The following is a 14,431-nucleotide window of genomic DNA, read 5'->3' on the forward strand; positions in this document are numbered from 1 at the left end:
CACAGTAAAACAAAGGCCAATTTGGTACAATACTGTATAGGCGAATTTATTGGAGTGTCTCCAGAGACCGAAAATACAAGCTTAACATGCCAACATGAAGAAAAAAACCCACATACAATCAGACAGGCTTCAAGACATCATTTAGACAGGCTGTCTACAGCAGCAGAGCAAAATGCTTTTACAACACATAGATAGCGTATTTTTCCAAATAGCAGCCCGGGCGTTTATTTCACAAAATCGATTTTGACCCCAGGCGTTTAAAAGAACCAGGGGCTATTTGCTCAAGGCTTTTTTTTTTCTTTTTTTTGCACCGACCTGCACCAGGCCGTTATTTGGTTACAGTTCCTGTCCAATATGTTTTTAGTGCAAAAATACTGTAAGGTAGGGGTGAGTTCGTGTACAAAAATCTCCAACCCATTTAGAGCGGGTCATTTTTTTCGTGTACACGGGTTTCACCGCTGGGTGGTGCTATTGCATTATACCAGTAAAGCCCCAGTTATCTGAATACCAACCGAATGGGCCATTTAACCAACAGTTACAGGCCACCACACCGAAATATCGCCATCCCGACAGTCTGCCATCCCTAATTCTGGCCCCTGAGTCCTGACAGTGAGCTATGGCGAGCCTGTAGAAGCTGTATTCCCCATGCATGTCAGCGATTTTCACCGGGGACGCACGTGAGTAATTCAGGCTGACATTACCTGTTTTTTAGCAAACTCCTCTGTTAATTTCATTAAAAGGCATGGCATATAGGTCCACAGTAACTTATTATTATTATTATTATTGGGTCTTATAAGAGTGGGCTACAATGAGTACCGGGCCATCAAATCACAGCATCCGTGGTGAGAGGACATGGAATTGTGTGCGCTTTTACGCAAGCGGGTGTAGGTAATCACGGATATTTGATGTGGGAAAGATGTAGCCAGATGTATTACCTGTTTTAGATACATGGCTGTCTGTCCGTCCATCCGTCCGTAGCAGAGTCATGTGCACCACTTCACCACCGACCCCTGCATAAAAGCGCAAACAGTCCCTCAAGGAGGGACAGCCATGAGGCAATGAATGAGGAAATAATCGCCCGGGCGTTTAATCGGACCGGTGTTTAATACGCAAAATGGGGTCAAACCCCCGGCGGGCAGCTATTTGCCAACGGGCGACTATTTGGAAATATACGGTAACTCACATAACTCAAAACTCGCGGAGGAGCGAAGTGGCGAACAATTTGATTCAATAACACTCGTATTCACTGATGAGCATGTTATTGACCTATTTAAGTGCAATACAATGAAAACAACGAGCCAGTGCGCCTCGAGTAATGACTACAGAACCTCTCTCTCTTTTTTTTTTCCCGATTCCAAGGTATGGCAGCTGCCATACCTCGCCATACCTAAATGACACCTATGGGTGACGGCAACGAGATGCGGTTCACAAGCGTACACTGTGACCTGTAAATTTTGGCTTGTAATTTAAGCTTTTCATCGACCTTCTCAACAATAAAATGATGAATATATCCCTCCAATGCGTAGTTTAGACCCTTTTGGTTACTTCTCAATGACATCTGATTGTTATGTCCCCAAAAATCATCAGTTGCCTCCTGTGAAATGCCGTGTACTGTGACACCTGCCATAGCGCCGGTCACTGAATGTTGATAGTTTGTCCGAGTGAGTGGAGGGGGGCGTGGCTTAGCCATAGGTCAATTTTCAACTGCAGTCCTTTGGCAAGGTGTTTTGATAACCATTATGACTTGTTGTAAAAAAGTCAGAATTGTCTGAAAATATAAATCAAGGAAACAGAAACAAACAACATGAACAAACAAGCAGACAGAGACAACTTCAGCAGATTATAAAACACACAACAAACACCACAGACAAAGCAGAAGACAACACTATGAAGCAACACTCACTCTGGCGACAGGCAAAGGACAGTATTGGATCAGCAGACAGACAGTATATGCAGTTCGGGATGGTCACATATTTGATTGCTCAGAAGCCACTTTTTCAAATGATGACTAAATGTACAGTAAGATTTGCAATTTCTTACGTCAGTTGGTAATGTATTCCATAAGTTAGAGGCTCTGACAGAAAAGCACAGTTGACTAAAGGAACTGGACCTACGAGGGATGACATAATCCCCTCTTAGGGCAGACCTTGTAATTTTATTGTTAGAGTGATGGAGCTTTGCCATTTATGATTTTAAAGATTAGTCAGGCATCACTGTGTTTAATTAAGTTTTCCCTGCTGAGAATATTATGTTTATCAAGTATGTTGCAGTGACGATACAGCTTGGGTTTTCTATCCAACACCTTGAGAGCCTGCTTGTACAGTGAGAGGATAGGCTTCAGTGTTGTGCTGGTTGCCTGACTCCAGCTTGTTATACAATATGTTAAATGCGGCATGATCATTGCATTCATAAATTGTTTTGCAACCGGTGTTGTTAGGCAGTTTCTAATATATCTAAAATTTGACAGATTGTACCTAGTTGTCAGCATTACCCTTTTAACTTGTTTTTTAAAAGTTAAATTAGAGTCTAGGATGATACCTAGATATTTAAAATGTGAGACTGTTTGGATGACCTCTCCAGCTATCTGGACTTTAGGAACACAGTCTGATCTAGTATTTGTCTTACTGAAAAACATGCACACTGTTTTCTTTACATTAAGATGCAAATGGGAGTCAGTGAGCCATCTATGTACATGTGCCATTGCTTCACAAAGTTTAGCAGCTGTAAGTGCTTTTGTCTTTGCATGGACATAGATGACTGAGTCATCAGCATACAACTGCACCTCACACCCTGTGCATGCTGATGGCAAGTCGTTTATGTATAAACTGAATAAAATCGGTCCAAAGACAGATCCCTGGGGCATACCCGTATCATTTCTTAAAGGTGGTGATATTTCACCATTCACCCTTACACACTGAACTCTTTCTGATAGGTAGGATTTCATCCAGTTTGTTGTGTTGGTTGAGAAATTAAAATGAGTGAGTTTGCGGATGAGTATGTGGTGATTTACAGTATCAAATGCTTTTTTGAGATCTAAAAATACGGCTCCAATTTGCTGTCTCAGTGGAATGATTGGCTCAGAAGCCAAATTGTCTGGGATGTAGTGAAAAAGGGGTTCTGTTAAAATGATTGGTCAAGTTATTCATGTCAGTTGTGTCTCCTGATTTATTGATTGGTACAACAATAGCAGACTTCCACTCCTTTGGTAATTTTCCCTCCTTCAAAGAGGCATTAATTAAAGTACTGATTCGGCCAGCAAGGGTGGCAGCATGTTTCTTTAAAAACAAGGACTCTAGTCCAAATGTGTCTTTTGATTTAGAATTTTTGACAGAGTTAATTATGGAGTTAACTTTGGGTTCAGTAACCTCTGTCAAAGAAAAGACTGGTTGTGAGATATCAATCACAGGGAAGTCAACATGATTCACTTGGGTGGTACCTGTTATCATCTTCACAGAATTGACGAAGTGGTTGTTAAACAGTGTCGCTGTTTCAACTGCTTCTGTACACAGTGTACCATTGTTATTAATCTCCAGCTGTTTTGTTGTATTTTTATTCAATTTTCCTGTTAATTTCTGGAAACAATCCCAGATTTGTTTGTGATTTCTCTAAGCATCATTCATAAGATTTATAAAAAAGTTGGACTTGGCTGTTCTAATGTTGTTAGTTACTCTATTTCTTAAGGAAGTAAATATGTTTGTCAGTTAAAGATCTGGACTTCAGGTAAATCTTCAAGGCATTATCCCTCTCATTAATTAACTTCCTTATATCACTGTTAATCCATGGGAGGATGCACCTGTTACCTTTGGTTTTACTCTTCCTGAGAAACTGTTTTGTAATGTTCTGAATTACTCACACCACAGCATGTGTGTCGGTGTCCACATCTGAACCAGATATTACTTGGCTCCAGTTAATGTTTTTAATTATCTTGTCATGTTCATCAATGTTGCTCTTTGGTATTCTTAATTGTAAAGACTTAGCATTAGTTTTTAGGTGGAACCAGGCTTTAGTGAGCTTTCTAGCTACAGTATAATTGTCAAGTTATGGTCAGACAGACTTGTAGCCATATTAAAAGATTTTGTCACCCTTTCAGGTTTGTTACTAAAAAATCAAATCAATTTAAGTTTTTGATGATGAGGTTATTCTAGTAGGCCCATTTATTAGCTGTTCCAAATCAGATTTATTAGAAATTCTATGTAATGCCTTCTTACTTAGTTTGTCTCCCCAATTCACATTAAAATCACCCATTAAGATTATTTCCTTCTCTATGCTACATTCCCTTAGTATAGCTTCTAATTTATAAAAAAAATACAGCTAGTAACATTAAGACAGATATATTCAAGATCATTCTCCGAGCGTTGTATTTTCTTTACATGATATGTGATCTTTGATATAAAACATCAAACCCCAACCTCTGCCCACAGCTCTATCCTTCCTAAATGCATTGTATCCAGGAATATATAGGGCTGAGGATGGCGATTTTTATTTAACCAAGTCTCTGACAGACACAAAAAATCCAGGTCAGAGTCTATTAAGAGATGTTTTATCTGATCACTTTTAGGAATGAGACTGCGGATATTTAAATGACCACCCAGCAAGCCGCTGGGTTTTGCATGAGGGTCCCACAATACTCTGACGTTATTCACTGTTTGAAAAAAGTTCAATCTACGCAGTTTTGTTATTACTGGATTCAGTCCAAGGGGTGTGTTACACAGTGGTTTCTGTCTTGTAGTGCTGTGCCCATAGAACTGCTGTTGGGATGTGCTGGTTTTAGTTCTGAGAATGTTTGGCAGACGCTTACCTGGACCACCGATGGGATTGTTGACAGGGTAAGTAGGACCAACTGACCGTGTGTTGCCCGGTGTCTTGACAACTGTCATCCTCAGCGAGGGACGCCCTTGGGTCTCGACAGAGAAGTTTCAGCAGTCAGCTATTTGCTGGAATAGTAGCTATTTAGCCTCCAAGGCTAACGAAGATGTAGACCATTTCAGCGACTGCAGCTCTCCCTCTTCCTCCTCATTAGACAGACCCTTGGATCTTGTTTGTGTGGTAATTGCAGTCGATACTTTCTCAACGCTCGTTGTGGTCGATTCAGAGTTTGGCGATTTAGCCACAGGTCCAGTGCGTAACATCAGGTCCGGACATTGGTGGATATCGTCAGCTGGGGTCTCCTGATATAAAATGTCATCACTTCATTATTTTATCCTAATGTGTTTTGTGAAGTCACACTGACCTTGACCTTTGACCTCTGGCCACAAAATTCTTATCAGTTCTTTTTTTTGGGTCAAATTTAAAGAAATCTCCTCAAGATGTTCTTGAGGTATCATGTTCATGAGAATGAGAGGTTACATTGACCTTGACCACCAAAATGTAATTAGTTAATTCTCGAGTCCAAATGGACATTTGTGCCAAATTTGAAGAAATTCCCTTGAGGTGTTCTTGAGATATCATGTTCAGAAGAATGGGACAGATGAGGTCACACAGACTTGACCTTTGACCTATAATCACCAAAAACTAATCAGTTCATCTTTGAGTCCAAGTGGACATTAGTGCCAAATTTGAAGAAATTCCCTCAAGCTGCTCTTGAAATATTGCATTCACAAGAATGAGATGGATGCAAGGTCACAGCGACCTTGACCTTTGACCCTTGACCACCAAAAACTAATCAGTTCATTCTTGAGTGATATCTGTGTCAGATTTTAAAAAATTCCTTCAAGGTGTTCTTGAGATATCACGTTCATGAGAATGAGACTGATGCAGGGTCACAGCAATCTTGACCTTTGACCACCAAGATCTAATCATTTCATTGTTGATTCCTCGTGGACATTTGTGCCAAATCTGAAGAAATTATCTCAAGGTGTTCTTGATATATTGCATTCACGAGAATAAGATGGATGCAAGGTCACAGCAACCTTGCCCTTTGACCTATGATCACCAAATTGTAAACAGTTCGTCGTTGAGTCCAAGTGGACATTTGTGCCAAAATTGAAAAAAATCCCTTGAGGCATTCTTGAAATATTGTGTTCACAAGGATGGGACATGCATACATACATATACAGATGTAAGGACAGACAACCTGAAAACAAAATGTCTGCAATCACAGCTATCGCCGGCATGAAGGCATAAAAAGTGGGTGCTAGGTGAGCTAGCTGCAGATGCACACTTCCATGTACATTTAATTCAGCGCTTCTGAACAAAAGAATTACAGATGTAAAAGAACATGGAGGCTTGTGCAGCTTCAGTCTTTACAGGCTGCTGTAACTTCTAGCAGCCACCGGATGTCACTGTTTGCTGCTGAGTGTTAGGCCCCAAAGCTTCATGAGGTTTCATCCATCAGAGTGAAACGATGAAACCTAGCTCGGACAGATGTTGAGTGACAAGTGAAAGGGTCCTTTTCTGTCTATATCTTGGTTTAATGGAACAGTAAGGTCTTATTTACAGAGCTGCAGAGAGGCTGCACTCAGGTTTGGACCTCATCTTTAAAGCTAACATGGACGAGAAGTCCCTAAAATGCTCATAAAATGGAAATTAGCAGTTTATTAAAAACTGGACCATCTGCTGAGGAAGACTGTATGATATGACTGAAAGCTACAGATCAGATAAATGAACTAGGGGTCGACAGATAATCTGCCTGGCTGATTATCGTGGCCGATATTATGAATTTTTAGGGTTATCGGTATCTGATTTTTTCCACCGATATGCCGATATACAGTTTTGATTTCCTGAGCTGCGCTGTTTTGCCCCTGGCGTGCTTCTCACTGCCTGCACGTACCACTCTAGGCTCTTAAAAGCAAACTCAAGACCTACCTTTTTAGCCTGGCTTTTAATTGAGCTCTCCTTTATTTTATTTTATTGTTTTTTATTTTATTTTCTAAACTTTGTATTTCTGATTATTGTGTATTTATTTATTTATTTATTTTTTTTAATCTGTTTTTATTTAGCTGGCATATTCTTCAACTTCGTTACTTATTTATTTATTTTTAAATTATTTATTTTTCAATTTATTGAAAGATCTAAAATTTCGTTCTTTATTCTGAGTTTTTCTGGTGTTTCTTTGTCAGAGTTTATTTTTTAAATTCTGTGTCAACTATGATTTTTACAACAGCCATATATCGGTTGTAAATATTGGCTATCAGTATCTCTGTTTCATAATAATCGGTATCGGCGTAGGGTCTGAAAAAAACATATCGGTCGATCCCTAAAATGAACCTTGTGCTGAGATCACTGCTTCTGTTTCTGAGATCAAGAAATCTGCTTTGAGAGAAAGTTAAAGGCACAGTGTGTCAGAGGGGGTAAACTGGCAGAGATGGAATATTATGTAATAATTATGTTTTCACGCTGGAGGGATTATATTATCTCATCTGGCCTGGCAATGCCTTGGAGTTCCCGAGGAGGAGCTGGAAAGTGTTGCTGGGGAGAGGGACGTCTGGGGTGCTTTGCTTGACCTGCTGCCCAAACGACCCGGCCCCGGATAAGTGGATGAAAATGGATGGATGGAATTATGTTTTCTTTGGTGGATAATCACCTTAAAATAAGAGTGGTTGTGTTTTCGTTACGTTGCGTCCAGTTCAGACCAAAGATTGGCAACGAGACGAACTGGCCGGTCTGAGCTCGACTCAAGCCAGCTGATGGTGTCACCTGCAACTGGTTTTAAAGCAGGAGGGATGGCAGCATTCAAAATATGCACAGAAGTCTCACACAAAGTCGGGTCTTTGGGGTTTAATAAAGTCAGATCACCTTGACCATATATTGGTGAATTGCTCTTGTTGTATTCTGAGGGAATACAGTGCTGTGCACTCTTCCTGATTTCTTATATTTTTGCATATTTGTCACACTTAAATGTTTCAGGTCATCAGACAAATTTTAGTATTAGACAAAGATAACCCTAGTAAATACAAATTATTTTTTTTTAAATGATAATTTCATTTATTAAGGGAACAAAGCTATCCAAACCTACCTGGCCCTGTGTGAAAAAGTGTTTGCCCCCTAAACCTAATAACTGGTTGGGCCACCCTTCGCAGCAACAACTGCAATCAAGCGTTTGCGATAACTTGCAATGAGTCTCTTACATCCCTGTGGAGGAATTTTGGCCCACTCTTCGTTTGAGCATGAACGGCGTGTTTCAGGTCATGCCACAGCATCTCAATCGGACTTTGGCGAGGCCACTCCAAAACCTTCATTTTGTTTTTCTTCAGCCATTCAGAGGTGGACTTGCTGGTGTGTTTTGTTTTTCTTCAGCCATTCAGAGGTGGACTTGCTGGTGTGTTTTGGATCATTGTCCTGCTGCATAACCCAAGTGTGCTTGAGCTTGAGGTCACGAACCGATGACCGAACATTCTCCTTCAGGATTTTCTGGTAGACAGCAGAATTCATGGTGCCATCAATTATGGCAAGTTGTCCAGGTCCTGCAGCAGCAAAGCAGCCCCAGACCATCACACTGCCACCACGTTTGACTGTTGGTATGATGTTCTTTTTATGAAATGCTGTGTTAGTTTTACGCCAGATGTAACGGGACGCACACCTTCCAAAAAGTTCAACTTTTGTCTCGTCAGTCCTCAGAATGAAAAAAGATGTTTTTTGGCAAATGTGAGAAGAGCCATTGAGTTCTTTTTGGTCAGCAGTGGTTTTCGCCTTGGAACTCTCCCATGGACGCCATTTTTGCCCAGTCTCTATCATATTGTTGAATCACGGAGACTGACCTTAACTGAGGCAAGTGATGTCTGCAGTTCTTTAGATGTTGTTCTGGGTTCTTTTGTGACCTCCCGGATGAGTCGTCATTGTGCTCTTGGAGTAATTCTGGTAGGGGGGCCACTCCTCGCGAGGTTCACCAACTGTTCCAAGCTTTCTCCATTTGTGGAAAATGGCTCTCACTGTGGTTCGCTGGAGTCCCAAAGCCTTAGAAATGGCTTTGTAACCCTTTCCAGACTGATAGATGTCAATGACTTTGTTTCTCATCTGTTCTTGAATTTCTTTAGATCGCGCCATGATGTGTTGCTTGTGTTACTTTATACTGGATGTCAGTTTCTCCGTTGTATATATTTGGTGGACTCTGTCGATCCACTCTGAGGGAACCCGGGGCGTCAACCACCTGCCAGTTATGGCTCTTTCAAGCAGCTAACAGAGTTGTCAAGAGCGTTCTACTGTTGAAGTTTATCTCTTGGGAATATTGCATAAATATAAAACATCAAATCTGAAAGGGATATTGGTTCTGAACACCTTCTCTAAGATCTGATGGATATTCTTCCAGTAAGCAGCCAGGATAGGGTGCAACCAAAATATGATAGTGATTAGTATTTGGGACCTGGCATTGCCTCCAACAGTCCCAGGTGCTGGTTCTGTGTCGCTTCTGTTGGGAAGTAATGAAAAACCGAACCGAACTCTTGCAGCAGAGCTCCCTCCACACAGGTCACCGTTCACTTTAACTGCACTGGATTTGGCTGCAACGCTGTTTTGTGACCTGGAGCTCTTCAGCCATCCTCACATCAGCACAGGGCTGATTGTCATTTTTGGGTGAACTATGGCTTCATGTCCTCGACGCTGCAGTGTCCTTGTAACGGCCTGTGATCTGTTGTTTGACCTCTGTTGGTTGTTTTTATTTTGTATTGTACTGTGTTTTTGTGCTGCTGAACAGGAACCTGCTGAAAACCAGTTCTGAACTGAGTCAGGTCAGTTTTAACTGAAACACACGTCATGTGACTTTTCATTCATTTCCTGTATAAATGAATAAATGAAATGAAATCATTAATTCATTCTGTCTTTCATGGTTTTATCTATGAGAGCTTTGAATAAAGGCCGACTGATGAAAGGGTTTTAAGAGTTAACATGGAGATTGTGTATTTTATATATGTAGATGCAACTCTATATAATTAAATATATTTACAATGGTGTATTTCACATACAGTGATGAGATGATGCCACATGGTGCCTCACTAACGAGGTGTGTGTGTGTGTGTGTGTGTGTGTGTGTGTGTGTGTGTGTGTGTGTGNGTTTTTTTTGTTTTGTTTAGTTTCTCAAATTAAAGTTCCCGTGACGTTTTCAGTCATTTTGTTTTCAAGTGTTTCGGTCTCAGGTTTTTTTTTGACATTCAGATTTGACTGAAGATGAATCAACCACAGCTTCAAAACACAGAGAGAAGAAGAAATGTGACAAAGAAGTCAAACAGCCTCTGACTGCACGCCTGACGGCCCTGACGAACAATAAAAGAGACCCAACAGAAGCTCCCTGTGAAGAAAACCAAACTGTCTGGTCTGGTGGTGGCGCTGTGCGGAGTTCACAAAGACTGTAACCACGTGTTGACAGAGTAAAAGGTGAGGCAGGATCCTACCTGTCTGCAGCACCTGCAGGACCACGATGGGCGGAGTCTCTGAAAGGAAGGAAATACCAATTTGTTCTGCAGTGGTGCAAAATTTGCATAATGTAGTGTCAGTTTTTCAACTTTTCTGATGTCTTCTTCTCCAGTGGCCATGGATGCACAGGGAGGCTGAGAGTGATCTCACACAGACACAATAAAACAGACTTTAAAGTCCTTTCCAGCAGTTTACAAGCCAGAGTCCTAAAAAGTTGGGACGCTGAGTAAAACAATAAAAACAGAATGCAATGATTTGCAAACCTGTTTGAACTATAACCAGCTGAATGCGAGCTGAAAAATATTTAATGTTCAAACTGAGAAACTTGATTGTTTTTTTTGTAACTATAGACTCATTCTGTATTTGATGATGTACACAAGATAATGAAGTTGGGACACGAGCAACAGAAGCCTGTTTGGAACATTCAGCAGGTCAACAGGTGAACTGGGATCATCACTGGGTAAAACACAACTTGTAGAGAAAACTCCAGCACATTGTCTAACTCTCATCTCGTCTCACCTCGTCTCGTCTCGTCTCGTCTCTCGTCTCATCTCATCTCGTCTCGCCTCGCCTCGCCTCGCCTCCTCTCTCCTCTCCTCACAACTCGTCTCATCTCATCTCGCCTCGCCTCATCTCCTCACATGTCATCTCGTCTCATCTCGCCTCGTCTTGTCTCCTCTCCTCACATCTAATCTCGTCTCGTCTCGCCTCATCTTGTCCTGTCTCCTCTCTCCTCTCCTCTCCTCACATCTCATCCCATCTCATCTCATCTTGTCTCGCTTCGTCTCGTCTTGTCTCCTCTCTCCTCTCCTCACATCTCGTCTCGTCTCCTCTCTCCTCTCTTCACATCTCGTCTCATCTCGTCTCGCCTCGTCCTGTCTCCTCTCTCCTCTCCTCACATCTCGTCTCGCTTCGTCTTGTCTTGTCTCCTCTCTCCTCTCCTCACGTCATCTCGTCTCGCCTCCTCTCTCCTCTCATGTCATCTCGTCTCATCTCGTCCTGTCTCCTCTCTCCTCTCCTCACATCATCTCGTCTCTTCTCGCCTCGTCCCGTCTCCTCTCTCCTCACATCTCCTCTCTCCTCTCCTCGCATCTCGTCTCGCCTCATCTCGTCTCCTCACATCTCATCTCGTCTCACCTCATCTCCTCTCTCCTCTCCTCTCCTCTCCTCACATCTCGCCTCGCCTCATCTCGTCTCCTCACATCTCGTCTCGTCTCGCTCCTCACATCTCGCCTCGCCTCATCTCGTCTCCTCACATCTCGTCTCGTCTCGTCTCACCTCGTCTCCTCTCTCCTCTCCTCTCCTCACATCTCGTCTCGCCTCATCTGGTCTCGTCTAGTCTCGTCTCGTCTCACCTCGTCTCCTCTCTCCTCTCCTCTCCTCACATCTCGCCTCGCCTCATCTCGTCTCCTCACATCTTGTCTCGTCTCGTCTCACCTTGTCTCCTCTCTCCTCGTCTCGTCACATCTCGTCGTCTCGTCAACAAAAATGAAAAATATACATTTATACTTCTAAAGATCTATTTTAAGCTCATCATCATCTCATTTTCGTCACGGAGAAAAGGTCGTTGACAAAACATTTTCGTCGTAGTTTTTGTTAATGAAATGAACACTGGTTGGGACGTAAATAAAAACAATGCAATGATTTGTAAATTCTCTTGGATCTGTATTCAATTGAATACAGTTCAAAGACAAAATATTTAATGTTCAGACTTGTTTTTTGTAAATATGCACTAAATGTGATGCTGAAACAGGTTCTAATAAAGTTGAGACAGGAGCCTGTTTCCTGTCACTGTGTGACATCATCACCTTTTCTTTGACCAACACTCAGTCAGTGTTTGGGAATTGAGGACCCCGGACTGTTGAGACACTGAAGTCGGATAAACTTCAACAGTTAGTGTCCTCAGTTTCCAAACACTGACTAAGTGTTGGTCAAAGAAAAGGTGATGATGTCACACAGTGGTAAACATGCTCCTGTCTCCACTTTGTTAGCGTCACAACCACTGTTAATTTCATTAACAGAAACTACGATGATAATGTTTTGTCAACGATCTTTTTTCCTTGAGGAAAATGAGATGATAATGAACTTAAAATAGATCTTTATAATAAACACATAATCTATGTTTCATTTTTGTTGACGAGACAAGGTGAGATGTGCGACAAGACGAGTCAAGATTTGATGAGACTAGATGAGATGTGACCAGACCAGACGGGACGAGACGAAAATGTTAGTGGTGGACTGTCGGATGTTAAAAGCAGTGAAAGGCTGTGCTAGTAATGATCTTCAGATGCCTGATGAGCGAGCGGCTGGTAAACTCCAGTAAATAGTCTGCACCAGGATGTTTGGGTTGGTGCGAGTTGTGAGCTGTAATTCAGCAGTAAATAATCAGCCGTGTGTGTCTGACTGTGGATGGTGGAGCTGCTGAATGGATTTGTGGAGTTTGTTAGTTGCAGCGGTGGCTGTTAGCAGCTAGCTCCGCTCGCAGCCTTCACAGCTTCACCCCGCAGGACTCCACTCAGTCCGGACTGGAGAAGGTTTGTGGGTTGATGGTGTTTGACAGGCAGGTAGGAGGCTCAGTTATCTGTGAGTGTAGCTGTGCTGTAAGTAAACAGTCTGAACTCAGATCAGTTTTCTCTGACAGAGATGAAAGTTTAGTTTGAATCACCAACTCTGTGAGAGGACACCAGTTTAAACCTCCAGACTAACATGTTGCACATGAAGAAACAAGTTATGTTTCTGCTTCTTAACAGTCACATGGATAAGTCAGAGTTTACAATGAACCTGGGGACAAATCCTAGTTGGCTCACATTAGTTATTTGTTGAGAGCATAAATAGAGAGATGTTGAGCTTTTCAAATGATGATCAGTAAGTGTGTGCTCGTAAATCAGCCCTTAAACCTGTCACACACTGCTGGAGACATGACACACACATTATTTTATACAACTGTCACCTTGAGTCTGATTTATGATCCATGAATCAGCCTCACTGGATTAGTTTAAAGAGACTAAATCTAAAACAGCTGTCAACATTAACATTGGTCCCAACTTTTTGAATAAGGGTTGTAGTTTGTTTTACAAAGAGATGACCTCACCAGGTTTTCCCATTTCTCCCAGTTGTTGTGCGTCAGTCTGTTTATGGTCTGCTGAGAGCCGCACATGCTTCATCTACCTGTGGCCTCCACTTCCTGTCACCTGTGCCCCTACACAAGCAACCTTTTAATGCTTCTAATGAGTGCCACCAAGTGTCCAAAATAATACTGCAAGAACTACTGAAACAAAATAACATGATTAAAGAAACCATAAATGGCATCGACATGTCATAATTTCCTTCTTGTCCTTTTATTCCACTACATTTAGACATCTACAAATTAAGATTTCACCTGTAAAACACATGATTAACTGAGCAGAATGTAAACAACAGTACAAAAAATACTTAAAATCAGAATCACCTCAACAAAATACAGCAGGAAAATGCAACTTATAGTAGTATAACTTTATTTATATGATATATAAAAACAGTGAAGTGTAAAATGTTTTATAAGAAATGTCTAAAGTGTAAATTATTAATATTTTAGTTGTATTTCCTAAACTGGGATTAAATCACCTAACATGTAACTCAGCTGTTTTACAGTCTGATTTCTTACATTTTTCTTCCATATTTATATGCATAAATAATAAAACTATATTTTTTATGACCTTGAATTGTGCTATTGTAATATGTTAAGTGATTATCGTTAAATATTTGTACACTTATATAGGTGCATGAGTAATTTTTCTTGTGTTGTCATGTCTCGGCAGCTTTATACATTGTTAAAATATTAAAATGAAAAGTCAGACTTGCTGAGTTTGTGCTGAAAAAATGACACCATGCATGTGTGGCGAGGAAATTTTAAAAGGATAGTGACAAGACAAAGACAAAGATAGGTGTGTAGAAAAATCTGCAATAAAAATAATATATCTGCATACAATAATCATCATCATCAGTGATAAAATACATAAACAGTCACAGAGACAATTGCACATTTTTTCCTGGCATGAGTTTCACTTGTTTTTATTCCTGTATTTCAGACAGAGCAGCAGTTGTGGTT

Source organism: Epinephelus moara, chromosome 21 (genome assembly GCF_006386435.1).
Source record: "Epinephelus moara isolate mb chromosome 21, YSFRI_EMoa_1.0, whole genome shotgun sequence".
In the NCBI taxonomy this organism is placed as follows: Eukaryota; Metazoa; Chordata; class Actinopteri; order Perciformes; family Serranidae; genus Epinephelus; species Epinephelus moara.